Consider the following 13,066-nt stretch of genomic DNA (forward strand, 5'->3'; position numbering starts at 1 on the left):
TATATAACACTACGTGCCCATGTTTTACAAAGATTCACTCATTTAATGATTGTGGTAGATTGAGTTCAAAGATGGCTGCCTCCCATCCCTGTATGAACATCCCTTTATAATGGGACTACCTCTCTATTAAGAGGTAGTCTATTTCAACAAAACAGAGGAACATAGGCGAAGGAAAGGAAAAATAAAATAATAGAAAGACAGAGAGGGAGGGAAACCATAAGAACCTCTTAAATACAGAGAACAAACTGAGTTGCTGGAGGGGTTGTGGGTGAGGGGTGGGCTAAATGAGTGATGAGCATTAAGGAGGTGGCTCTTGTTGGGATAAGCACTGGGTGTTTTATGTAAGTGATGAATCACTAAATTTTATTCCTGAAGCCAATACTACACTATATGTTAACTAATTTGAATTTAAATTTTTAAAAAAAGAGGTAGTCTCTTGCTCTATCCTTTGAAACTAAGTTGCTTTGACCAATAAAATGCCACAGGACATGGTGTGACTTCCAAATCTAGGCCTCCAAAGGTCTTGCATTTCTGCTCTTACCCTCTTTCTGCCCTTATGGATGAGAAACCACATGGAGAGGGAGACCAACAGCCAGCACCAACTGGCAGATTTGTGAAGGAGAACATCCTATGCCTCCTAGTCTCAGATGAGCAACCAGAAGCCTAAAGCCACAGGAATGTCCGTAGCCAGACTAGCAAGAGAACTGTCCAATTGTCCTGGCACAAATTACCAACCCATAGAATCACCAGCTTATAAGTGATTATTGATTTAAGACTCTAAAATTTGGGTGGTATGGTATAAATTAAATGTTAGATTAATGATATTATTATTTAAATACTACTGCATTCCATATGTCAATATTTTATTTAATATTTTAGGACTATGTTCCTAAATGAGATTGGCCCAGAGTTTTCCTTGTTGTGGTGCATCCTCCTTTAGTTTGATATTATGGTCTATTAGAATCATAAAATCAAAGCAGTAATTTCCAGCATCTGTGCTATCAAATAGTTTAAATAGCATAGAATTATCTATTCTTTAAAAGGTTGTTAGAATTTACTAATAAAAATTATCTGGACCTGTTGGTTTCATTCACCACATATATTTTACTTTTATTTATATTTTAACTTTTCAATTTGTTTTCAATTTATTCTTCACCTATTCATCTATTCACTTAATTAATTTATATCAAACAATGAGGTTTTCCATTTTACAGACTGTTGAAACACTGAAAATATTGTTATTTTTAATGACATAAAGAATTAAAAAATAAAAGCTAAAGTTATGAGATTTTTCTTGTTATCAGTTTCCTTAGTGTTCACTAAAAGAATGTAAGCAACAGTCATAGTTCAAGTACAGTAATTTTATAAATAAGAGCTAACCGAGGTCTGTTCCATGCCATTTTAAAATTCACCAGAAGGTGGCGCTCCAAGATTAAATCATATAATCTTTGTTTAATAGTACCACTTTTTGTTCCTTGTACTAATCTCAATTTGTATGTTCAGAAGAATAAACTATACGTTCTAAAGTCAAAATTGACATCAATTTGACTTTTTTAAGAATTTATGAAGGCCAACTATCCAGGTACACATTAAAATAAAGTATTTAGAAAACTAAATATCTATCAAAGGTAGGTGAATAAAAAGAAAACAAATCACCAAAACCTATTCATATATTATGTAATTTAAAGGAAACAGTTTAAACATATAAAAATATAAAATTGGTAAAACAAATTATAATACACTCATACAACAGAATAATACGAAGTCACTAAAATTTATATATCTGAAGATTTGTTTAAGGATACAGAGAAGGGCTCAGTGAAAAACATACAATAAAATTAATTTTGCATAATTTTTATAAAAATTGTGCACACACACACAGAATAAAAACCTGGGAATATATCAACATGTTGGTATTGAGTGTGCCTGGATGATGAGATTACAGGTGGTCTTCATCATTTTATTTGTACCTTTTTTAAAGTCCAAATTCTCTGCAAAAAAGATGATTCACTTTACCAATCAAAGGGAAATTTTGTTTAGAATATTATTGGAATTCTTCTTAGAATTGTATCTCATTAACAGTAAATAAATGTAAAAATAATAAATGACACAGGCAATGACCTTCTTACTTAAAATCCTGCTCTGGGGTCGGTTTGTTTCACAGTACTATAAAAATTCAAGCTTCAACATTTACCCATTCCCCTCACTTTCAGTTACTCAAGATGAATAAGTTCTGGAGATCTAGGGTACAGCAATGTGACTAGTTAACAATACTGTATTATATACTTGAAAGCTGTTAAGATGGTAGATCTTAAAAGTTCTACACATACACACACACACACACAAATGATAACTATGTGAGGCGACCATGTGTTAACTAACCTTATTGTAATATACACATATATCAAGTCATCATGTTTTACATGTTAAACTTACACAATGTTATGTGTCAATCTCTATAAAGCTGGAAAAATAATTTTTAAGAAAACAGAAAAAGTAGAATTCATTGCTATATCTCCAGGTTCCCTAACAGAAAGATGTAAAGTAACCCCTCCTTCTTTTCTCCTTTAGTGTGGTCCACTTGTCTCTCAGAATGCATGGGTGGATTTATACGTATACACGGCCTTAATGCCGGGAGAAGATTCTCTAGATTTCCTTCTAAGTGGGGAAAAAGGAAGGCTCTGTGACCTGAGTTGCTAGGGCCATCATTGGCACTAGAGGGGACCCTAGCCCCTAGAGGGGTCCCTAGCCCCTTCAGGTTGCAAAATCTGACTGTGGACAGCTGCTGAATTGAAAAGATCAAGATAACTGAGGCCATTTTTATCATTTTGATTGATACTTTTTTAAAAGACATATTATTATTTACCAGGCCTTAGTTAGAAACTCCACTGCAGGGATGAGCACTGAGTGTTATGTGGAAACTAATTTGACAATAAACTATTTGTAAAAAAATAAAATAAAAATAAATTAAAAAAAAAGAAACTCCACTGCATTTGTGTTTTATCCTTTGCACTTTGATGCATACCCTATTGGTTTCTTTTGAGAGCAGGGATGTGCAGATGTGCTGGGGCCTGCATTCTGGGATGGGGTTGGGGGTGAGGGGTGGGAAATGAAGACACCACAGGTCATACATGTTCTCAGAAGAATGAAAAGTCTGGAAGGCTGAAAATGTGTAAAGCACAATCATGCCACATGGCAACTTTAATGGGAAAATGGCCATGGTCAAAACATGTGCTTAATTTTACTATTATAGTGACTACTTTTCAAGAATAATTGACATGAAATAAAATTCATCCATTTTAAATGTACACTTGATGAGTTTGGGCAGCTGTATGTAGTTGTATAGCCAACAGCACAGTTAGGCTATAGAACATTTCCATCATTCCTAAAGAGTTTCCTCATGATACTTTACAGTCAACCCCTTCCCCTGTATTTCACATTTCAGATGGATACAAAGACAATATATCTGAAACAAAATTTGTGACTCATGGGTGACAGGTACAAAGGCATTCATGGGAATAAAATGGTGTTTGAACTTGATATCGTTCCAAAGCCACCAGGTTGCCATACATACAGAGATTAGATGATTTCAAGTTTAGGAATAGCAGAGAAAAAGTGGACAGCAGAAGAACATGAAAAATTGAACAATATAGAGAAGATGGGGGCAGAGAGGAAAACCAAATAAAAAAGGATGTAGAGGAGAGCCTAAGTGTCCATCAACAGATGAATGGATCAAGAAGATGTGGTTTATCTATACCATGGAATACTACATGGCAATGAGAAACAATGAAATCTGGCCATGTGTAGCAACATGGATGGACCTTGAGCGTGTTATGCTGAGCGAAATAAGTCAGGCAGAGAAGGACAAATATCATATGTTTGCACGTATAGGAGGATTAGGAGGAACTTGACGGAGGAACAAGGGGGAGAAGAAGGGGGGAAATGGTGGGGGAAAGGGAGAGAGGCAAACCATGAGAGACTCTTGAATGCTGACAAAAACTGAGGACTGATGGATGTGGGGGGGAGGAGGGATGGGCATGGAGGAACACTTATGGGGATGAGCACTGAGTGTTATGTGGAAACTAATTTGACAATAAACTATTTGTAAAAAAAAAAAAAAAAAAAAAAGGATGTAGAGGTAAGAATAAGAGTAAACCAGAACACAGTACAGATTGTTAATTTTTTGTTTCTTCATTTACTGAAATAGTCCAAATCGGGAAGTTGGTGAGAGGAGGAATCATTAAAAATAGAGCAAAAACAAACTAGAATAGGGGTTAGAAGGAAGAAAAATGAACAGGAAATCCAGAATTTTTCAGTTGTTTTCACTTAAACTCTAAGCCCGTCTATTTCCCATGCACATCTAGCAGGCCCGTGTTTTGAAATAGTCAACATTCACTTTGGCATTTTTCCTGTGGTTCCCATTCTTTGCTGAGTTTGTATGTGTTCCTGGAAAACTTTCAAATACCATAATTTTATTCAGCATACTCAAAAGGATGGATCTGCCCCCAGGGTGTTCACTGCAGGCTCAGCTCACTCGCAGCAGATGGAGGGAAGTGTTTGTATGAAAGGCTGCCACCCAGGCTCACCTGGACCCCCGGCTCCCACAACCTCTAGAGGTAAAGAGGTCCTTGAGAGCACATGCTCTTTCTTTTGCACCTGCATGATTCAGAGTGCTCCTCCTAGCTCCCACTCAGAGCAAATGGCCGCCTGCTGTGCCACTCAGCCATCTTTGACTGACATCATTGTAAACATGGCTGCTTGACTACAGCAAAACCTAATTTTACAAACTGACCAACATGCTCTCCTCTGTAAAGGTCTTACAGCACATGAGTGCCCCTTGGCATGTTGAATGCCTCCTTACTTCTTTTCAAGCCATTCTCCCCACATTTGCCATCACACTTCTCTCACTGTGGCACCTCATGAAATTTCTAGGCTGCAGAGGGATCCCTGAAGTGGTATTCCACTGCCACACTTTCCTCGCCTTTGCCCTTTCTCCATCCAGGGCTCTCCTGCTTCCATTCATCAGCTTGACTTATATCCCATTCTGAGCCCTGCTCTCATGTGAGAAAATCAGGCAGCTAATGAATGCTAAGGTGTTCTTGGCTGGAGAAGCAGTTTTTCCTACCATTTAACACTTGCATTTTTTTTTTTTTTAGTTTATTTATTTTAAGAGAGAGAGAGAGGGAGAGCACACACATGCCTGTAGAGGAGGGGTAGAGAAAGAGGGAGAGAGAGAATCTCAAGCAGGCTCTGCACTGTCAGAACCATGAGATCATGACCTGAGCTGAAATTGAGTCAGCTGCTTAACCTTAGGCTGAGCCACCCAAGCACCCCACATTTTAACAAGGACTGGTTAGGGTCCCTGAGTTTCTCTTAAAGCTGTTTCTCAACCAGGGTGATTTTGTTCACAGGGGACATTTAACAATGTCTGGGGATTTGGTTGTTAGCAACTGGGAGATGGTCGCTACTGGCACATCAATAGAAGCCAAGAATGCTGTAAACACTGTGATGTGCAGCACACCCCCCACAACAAAGGATCTGGCCCAGACTGTCAACAGTGACAAGACTGAGGAACCAGGGCTTAAAGGAATCACTCACCCTGTGGAAATATAAGACTGTGTCAGGCAGGCAAAAGGAGATAGTTTAAGGCGATTGAGGTTCACAGCACTCTTCTATTAACACTTAACTGGGACTATTGTAGCTCTTTTCAATAATGGCACAGGCCAGAATCTGCCATTATTGCTTTTTAGTATCAAAAAGTAACCTTCGTGTTACCTAAGCATATCTAAATGCAGAAGTCAATCCAGACATTGATAACACCACAATACAGCTGTTTCTAAAAATGCTTTTCCTCGGAAACATACTGACACAAACCCTTTTGTAGCATCTCATGTTTAACACAGAACCAACACCAGCCTCTTGCTCTAGCCTATTTTCAGGCTATTTGTCTGAGTTGTTATTTTCCTGCACCTGTGATTCAATACACCCTAAACCCATCTGTTTCTCAAGGGATATTATGATGTGTTTCTCTTCTACAACCCGAAAGGCATCATACCAATATCCCTAATAGATTTGGTCCTAAACTGGAAAATCATGTATTTTGCAAATACACTGACACTAAAACTGAGACCCATAAGTCATTTCTTGACCCTAAGCTGATGATGCACATTTATACTTCCAACCTGTGTCAAAAAACCCGACAGTATCATTTGATGTCTACGTGAAAATGGACTTCAAAGACTACCCTGTGTTCCTGTTCATTCTATGGGCACAGATTTCCAGCCGAACATGATTACGCCTCTGATTACCTATGCCTATTGTCATGGCAGTTTCATCTAAAGCTTTTTTAGAATTTAATAATTGCCTTTTGTTGACCAGGATAATAGTGCAGAGGGCCCACAGCACATGTGGAGCGACCACACACAATAGCCATGAGTAAGTGGCCAGGGTAATGGAAAAATAGACCCAATCCCCTGGACTTTTGTAATGAAATAAACTATGAAGAGAAGAACAAAATATCATCAATGGCTGGATGTGTATTGTTACTTTGAAGCTTTTCCCAGCTACCACCATCATCAGATCACAGTGGAAGCTAACACCCACTACTTTAAATAATTATTGGATTATTTTTTTCTCATTGCTTATCATTCAGACTGTTCTGAACACCACCCCACTTGATGTTATAATTAGTTCTCTGATAAACCTTTTGCAAAATAAATGGTTCCGCTTTTGTAGTTACAGATGTATAAAAAGAGGGTACATAGGGCAGGAGAAACAATGTAGTCTCCATTTCATGTGCCAGGAAATGAAACTGTTTGAACATTGAACATGGATTCAAATGTGCTTGGAAATTATGAAATTAATAATATGCACATGTGTAGAGCATTATGACCAAACATGTTTATTAACATTTTCAATCTGAATTCCCATTAAGGATTCAGTTACTAAATATCACAAATGCTAACTGAGATGAGCACATACAAGTAAATCAACTTACCTCTTTTTGGTCATAAGGAGTAGATTTATTCTTAAGAGAACTAATTCTGAAAAAGAGATGAAGAAGAAAATGAAGTCACTAGTTATCAATGTTACTGGATAAAATATTAACACTGGGAGAAGCTTTAGAAATAATGTATTTTGGGGCACCTGGGTGGCTCAGTCGGTTAAGTGTCTGACTCTTGCTTTCGGCTCAGGTCCTGATCTGACAGTTCCTGAGTTCAAGCCACACATCGGGCTCTGTGCTGACAGGAGGGAGGCTGCTTGGGATTCTGTCTCCCCCTCTCCCTCTGCCCCTCTCCTGCTCGCTCTCTCTGTCTTTCTCAAAATGAATAAATAAACTTAAAAAAGAAATATTTTACCAGCTCATTATACAGATGAGAAACCTAAACCCCAGAGATATTAATCAATTTTCATAAGTTCCCACAACTAGTAAGGGGCAGAATTTTGTTTCCAAATATTTAAGAGGAAGAAGTTGAACTTTTAGCAAATTGTTGTTAAATAACTTTGAACAAATCAAAAAGGCATCCAAGACAAACTCAGATTTATCAGTTATTTGGTCCCCAAGTTAACTGCTCTTATTACTTCAAGGTCTTTTCAGATCTCGAAACTCCATTCATTTTGTTTGCTCCCATTTTGGCCATGTCATTTTTCTATTCAAAAAAAATCTCAATAGCTCTGCATCCCCTATAGATAATCAAGTTCTTACTTAACTTTGTTTTCAAAGACTGCTTCTATCTAATCCTGAATTATCATCATTATTTTAAGGAGCTACTCCACCCAGTGAAATCCTCTGTGGGATCCAGGATACACCATATATATTTCAGTCTGACCATTTGCTATTCCAATATCATCCACATGGAATGTTGCCTCTCACCTCTCTGCCAATCTTAAAAACAGATGCCCTTATTGGGACAATATGCCCTATATGTTCCTATTCCTTCTCCCACCCACAGAAACATAACAAGTTCTCCACTGCCCTTCTCCCACTGAAATTAGGCTCATACCAAAATGTGTCTCAACAGTGACTTCCAGGCTGCTGTGTTGGTTGAAGATAATTTGTCTTTCCTTGCTGGATCCTCCCTAGTCTTCTACATCTAGGTCAAGTCTCCTATCTTCTCATTAGTTTCTCTGAACACCCAAGCCCGTGAAATGCTCTCCATCCTGTAAGTTTCTATCATGTGCAGCTCTTTTTTAACCTTTATTTACTGCCTATCTTCTTGGTGATAAGCCTCTCGAAACCAAGGGTCATTTAATTTCATTTTTCGGTAACTACATGGTAACATGAACATCATAATAACTACTCAATAAAAGCTGCACCATCGGCAATATGTGATACACAATGTATGTACATTTGTGTGCTTTGGATATTAAAATAATAGTCTGGGGTGCCTGGGTGGCTCAGTCAGTTAAGCATCCAATTCTTGATCTCAGCTCAGGTCTTGATCTCAAAATCGTAAGTTCAAGCCCTACATTGGGGTTCACCCTGGACATGGAGACTACTTAAAAAGAAAAAACAAAGTACATGTGCACCTGGGTGGCTCAGTTGGCTAAGCATCCAACTTTGGCTCAGGTCATGATCTCATGTTTCGTGGGTTTGAGCCCCGCATCAGGCTCTGTGCTGACAGCTCAGAGCCTGGAAACTGCCTCAGATCTGGGTCTCCCTCTCTTTCTGCCTCTCCTCTGCTCATGTTCTGCCTCTCTCTGTCCTTCAAAAATAAGTAAACATTAAAAATAAATAATTTTTTTAAAGTACAATAGTTTTCTGGACTGGTTAATATTCAAGTCAAATACTGATTAGGAAAAAAGTTAATGTTTACTTGCTATTTGAAAAGCTATTAATTACATATGTATGATAGTCATGTGTATTCTTTTCTTAAGCCTTATTGACTGTCATTGGTAAGGTTTTCAGGCACAAAAGTTGGGTAAAGAAAAAGTAATTTTCTTAAAACCACCATAACTAAATTAAAAGTTTTCAAGCCCCCATGTCTACCTCATAACAGAAAAATATATACTGACCAAAGTAACCCAATCTCTTCTATTTAAACTTGGCTTCCTGGAGTACCGGGATGGCTCAGTGGATTTAGCCTCTGACTCTTGATTTCGGCTCGTGTTATGTTCTCATGGTTCAGTTTATGGGATAGAGCCCCATGTCGGGCTCCATGCTGACAGATTGGAGCCTGCCTGGGATTCTCTCTCCCTCTCTCTCTTTACCACCCCCCCCCACTCCCCATCTCATGCACACACACTCTCTCTCACTCTGTTTCAAAATAAATAAACTTGAAAATAAAATAAATAAATAAATAAACCTGGCCTGTTAAGTTCTTGCCAGTCCCACTCAACCCCTGGCTTCTGCTCCTTGTTGGCAACTGGGTTGTGGACTGGCTTGACACTACCATAGAGGGCTTGGGAAAGGAGTATCTGGTTGCATGTCAGCCTTTTTTATCTGGCCTCCACTCAGTGTCCTAACCTGATTGGGGACACAGTATCTTTGTTATTGTATCTTTGCTAACATCCTCAACCCTGACATAAACTTCAGCCATCAGTCCACATAGCCTTCATCCAACTTTTTCCAACCCCATGGTCCTCTAGGGGGCACTGACTCACACAGCACCTTTTGGAGTTAAGAGGGAGAAATGCTAACACACTCAGCTGCTTTCCACCCACACTGGTATTTGAGGGACTGGAATTTGAGGTCCTCTGAACCATCTGCCTATACATATTCCCAAGTTTTTCCTCTCTTATTTTCCATCCTTTCATTCTTTTATTCCCCTAACTGAGAGACATATTCAATGTCATCCCCACCTAGTGAAATTTTAATTTTTATATAATATTTTCAACTGGCAGGAACTCTTTCTTATTCCCTGAACCTTCCTATTCTATTTAATTGCCTCTTATTCTTGTTTCAGTGATGAAGTATCATCTCTCTGAGACTATTAACTATAGCTTATTTTTAAGTTTTCTTCTGTTCCTTGCACTCTTTTCCCCAGAGGTTTTTGTTTGTTTTGTTTTGTTTTCAGGTTTTGATCCCTTTATGCATGTTAGAGGCATTCTTCAAATGTCTTGGATGTCCCTATTTAAGACAGAACTTAAAAACTAAATGAAAAACCAATATGTGGAGGCAGACCTCACCAAAATGTCTGTGTCATTCCCCTGGAGGTACCTAGTTATCAACTTCTGATATAGGACGGCTATCCTCTCTGTGTCTTGGCCCTTGTGGGCTTATGCCCTCTTATTCTTTAATGTTATAGAAGGAGAGAGGAAAGAGGTGGTCAGGAAGGAACGGAGATAAATTCACCAAGTTTCCCCTTGCCGGTGTCAAAATAAAATGGGAGACCAGACTTGAAGATCCCCAAGCAGACAAAACCAGTAAAGCCATGAAAATAAAACTTAATTAAGCTTATTTCATGGCCTATGAAAACATGTGTTGGTCTCTGTCCTCTATCCCTGGCAGAGAGCTCCTAAAACCCTTGTCATTTCCTAAATGTTAAGAGCACAAGGAGCGTCTCTTGTTCTAAGATTTGTCTTTGACCCTTTTCTTACTACAGGGCTCCCAAGACCTTTGCAAATTCCTAAGTGATAAGAGCATTCGTAGTATCTTTTGTATTAATGAGGTGATTCTGGGTGGGATGTAGGCAGACAAGTTAACCAGGAGGGCCAGCAATCCACCAGAAACAGGCAAATCTGCCCAAAAAAAATGTTTGGCTCTGTCAAGTTCATACCAGTAGGCTTGGGCCTTCCCTGTGGTGTGTTCCCTCCATGAAGAAGCCCTCGAGTCGGGATTCTCAGGATCATCCAATGAAATGAAAAAACATGAAGATTGACAAACACACTTTTATACCAACTGAACAACAATGGACACGGCTGAGACCTGCTTTCAACAAGGGCAGCATTTAGTTCCATGATGGAGAAGACCCAACCTAGAGCATGTTTGGTTCAGGACAACAAATGTATGGTGAACAGCTGGACATTTAAATTTTGAAGATAAAGACAACTTCCTCTTTGTTCTCAAAAATAGACACTCTGTGAAGAAATCTCCACTTCAAGGAAGAGTCTCATGAAGAATAATTTTTAAAGAGAAAGAGACAGAGTGTGAGCAGGGGAGGGGCAGAGAGAGGAGACACAGAATGTGAAACAGGCTCCAGGCTCTGAGCTAGCTGTCAGCACAGAGCCCAGTGAGGGGTCAAAACTCATGAATTCAGATCATGACGTGAGCCGAAGTCAGACGCTTAACCGACTGAGACACCCAGGCTCCCCAGCCCTGCCCGTATTTGAACCCTGGGAGTCTGGCTACTCATTCTATGCTTTTAAATGCTTTGTTCTGTATCTTCTAAGACATTTACCTTTTGGCACTAAGTAGTAGTCCATACGTGTGACAGCTTCTCTACTATAACCTGAGTTAAAGTACCTCCTCCTGTGTCCCTCCTTCTCTTCCATATGCTTCCTATGGCCTACTGTCTTTGCTCCCTGCCTCCTAATAATGGCTGCCTGCCCAGCCACAGGGAAAGCAAGAGGAAAGGCAAGGAAGGACTGGGTGTGACTCTAGTCGTACAGGTTCCAGTGAGGAATTGTTAGGGCAGTGAGAGCAATTAGGTGAGGGAGAGAAAAGAGAGATGGGAACTCAGAGCTGAGACCAAGTCCCTGCTCACCTTATTTCCCTTTTCAGTATTTTTGAGAGAGCACAGCTAAAATCCAGACAGTACTAGGAGATACTGACTGATTTTCATTATAATACATGTGATCTTTCTTTAATGTTATGAAACCTTTGTAAATGTCTTAGAAATTGACCCACCCAGGCACCCCGCATGAAGAATAATTTTTATGGTTCAACCTAAATGTCCTTATCTTACAAGACTGCCTCTAGGTTACGCAGGTACCTGCAAATATATTTTACAATCCCCTACATATATAATCAGTTAGATTTTGAAAAGTATAACTGGGGTGCCTGGGTGGCTCAATCACTCAAGCATCCAATTCTTGATTTTGTCTCAGGTCATAATCTCATGGTATATGAGATCAAGCCCTGCATCAGGCTCCAAGCTGACAGCACAGAGCCTGCTTAGGATTCTCTTCTCTCTCTCTCTCTGCCCCTCCTCCTACTTTTGTGCACACACACCTGTGTACACACACACACTCTCTCTCTCAAAATAAATAAACATAATAAAATAATAAAATAAAAGTATAACTAAATTCATGGGCCCATGTGAAGCATAGTGATTTATGAATGGAATTTAGAATGCTAGTTTGAGAAAATGTACTTATATATTTGTTTATTGTCCATTTAGTTCACGAAGAGTCTCATAAAGTCTGGTCAACATCTCTTCTTATTCAGGTCCAAGAATCATCTCTCCATTCTTTATTGTCAAATGTGCCACTGCTGGCTAATTTTATAACTCCCCCTAAGATAAACTTAGCAGTGCTGTTATTACTCACAATAACATGGCTCTTCAGAACGTATTTGCAATGAAATGATATAGATCTTGTCCCGGCAGTTTCCTAATACCATCAGCCAATGCTGGTCACACCTTTACACATGGCGCTGCTTTGTTTACCATGCCACCTGTGAATGCCTCCATCCAATGACTCTCAAACTTTGTTACTATGCCTTATTGACAAAAACACAAACGCAAGTCTTACAACACACACAAAAACTCACCTTCTGGCCATGAAAAATTCACTCTTCAGAATTTTACAGGATAAATGTAAAACAGTATCTTCCAATCCCATCTTCTCTTAACTCTTCAGGCCATGATCACTCCATTCTTAGAGCATTATCACTTTCAAACTATACTCCTGCCTTCTATACATGCCACCTGCCAGGAAGATAGGCAAAGGACACTTAGAAAAAGCATAAAGAATGGCTCCATTTGCTCTAAGAAATGTGTTCATCACTTGGCATGCCTTATAGTAAACTAGGGAGAGCAACATCACGAAATCAATCTTATTGGCAAGAGAGGAATTTGATTAAAGGGCCTGTTAAAATTGAAGAGTTACAATCTTGAAAAGACACAGGAAAGGTCACCTCAGAGGGACTGCCTGACATGTAGCATAAAGCCTGAAGAGGAAAGAG

At 39.2% G+C, this 13,066-nt stretch overlaps 1 long non-coding RNA gene across 2 annotated transcripts in view; it reads right to left on the reverse strand.

The window, feature by feature from the left end:
• The window catches only part of LOC120245203, a 75,682-nt gene extending 62,871 nt beyond the window's left edge, over window positions 1-12,811 (reverse strand). For both annotated transcript variants that reach the window (XR_005531728.1, XR_005531727.1), the window contains exons 1-2: window positions 12,653-12,811; window positions 6,998-7,043 (exon numbers count right to left, since the gene is read on the reverse strand). This is a non-coding gene — a long non-coding RNA (uncharacterized LOC120245203). The remainder of the gene's footprint in view (window positions 1-6,997; window positions 7,044-12,652) is intronic.
• Window positions 12,812-13,066: the final 255 nt, after the last annotated feature.

Source organism: Hyaena hyaena, unplaced genomic scaffold, assembly GCF_003009895.1.
Source record: "Hyaena hyaena isolate Hyena2069 unplaced genomic scaffold, ASM300989v1 scaffold_408, whole genome shotgun sequence".
Lineage (NCBI taxonomy): Eukaryota > Metazoa > Chordata > Mammalia > Carnivora > Hyaenidae > Hyaena > Hyaena hyaena.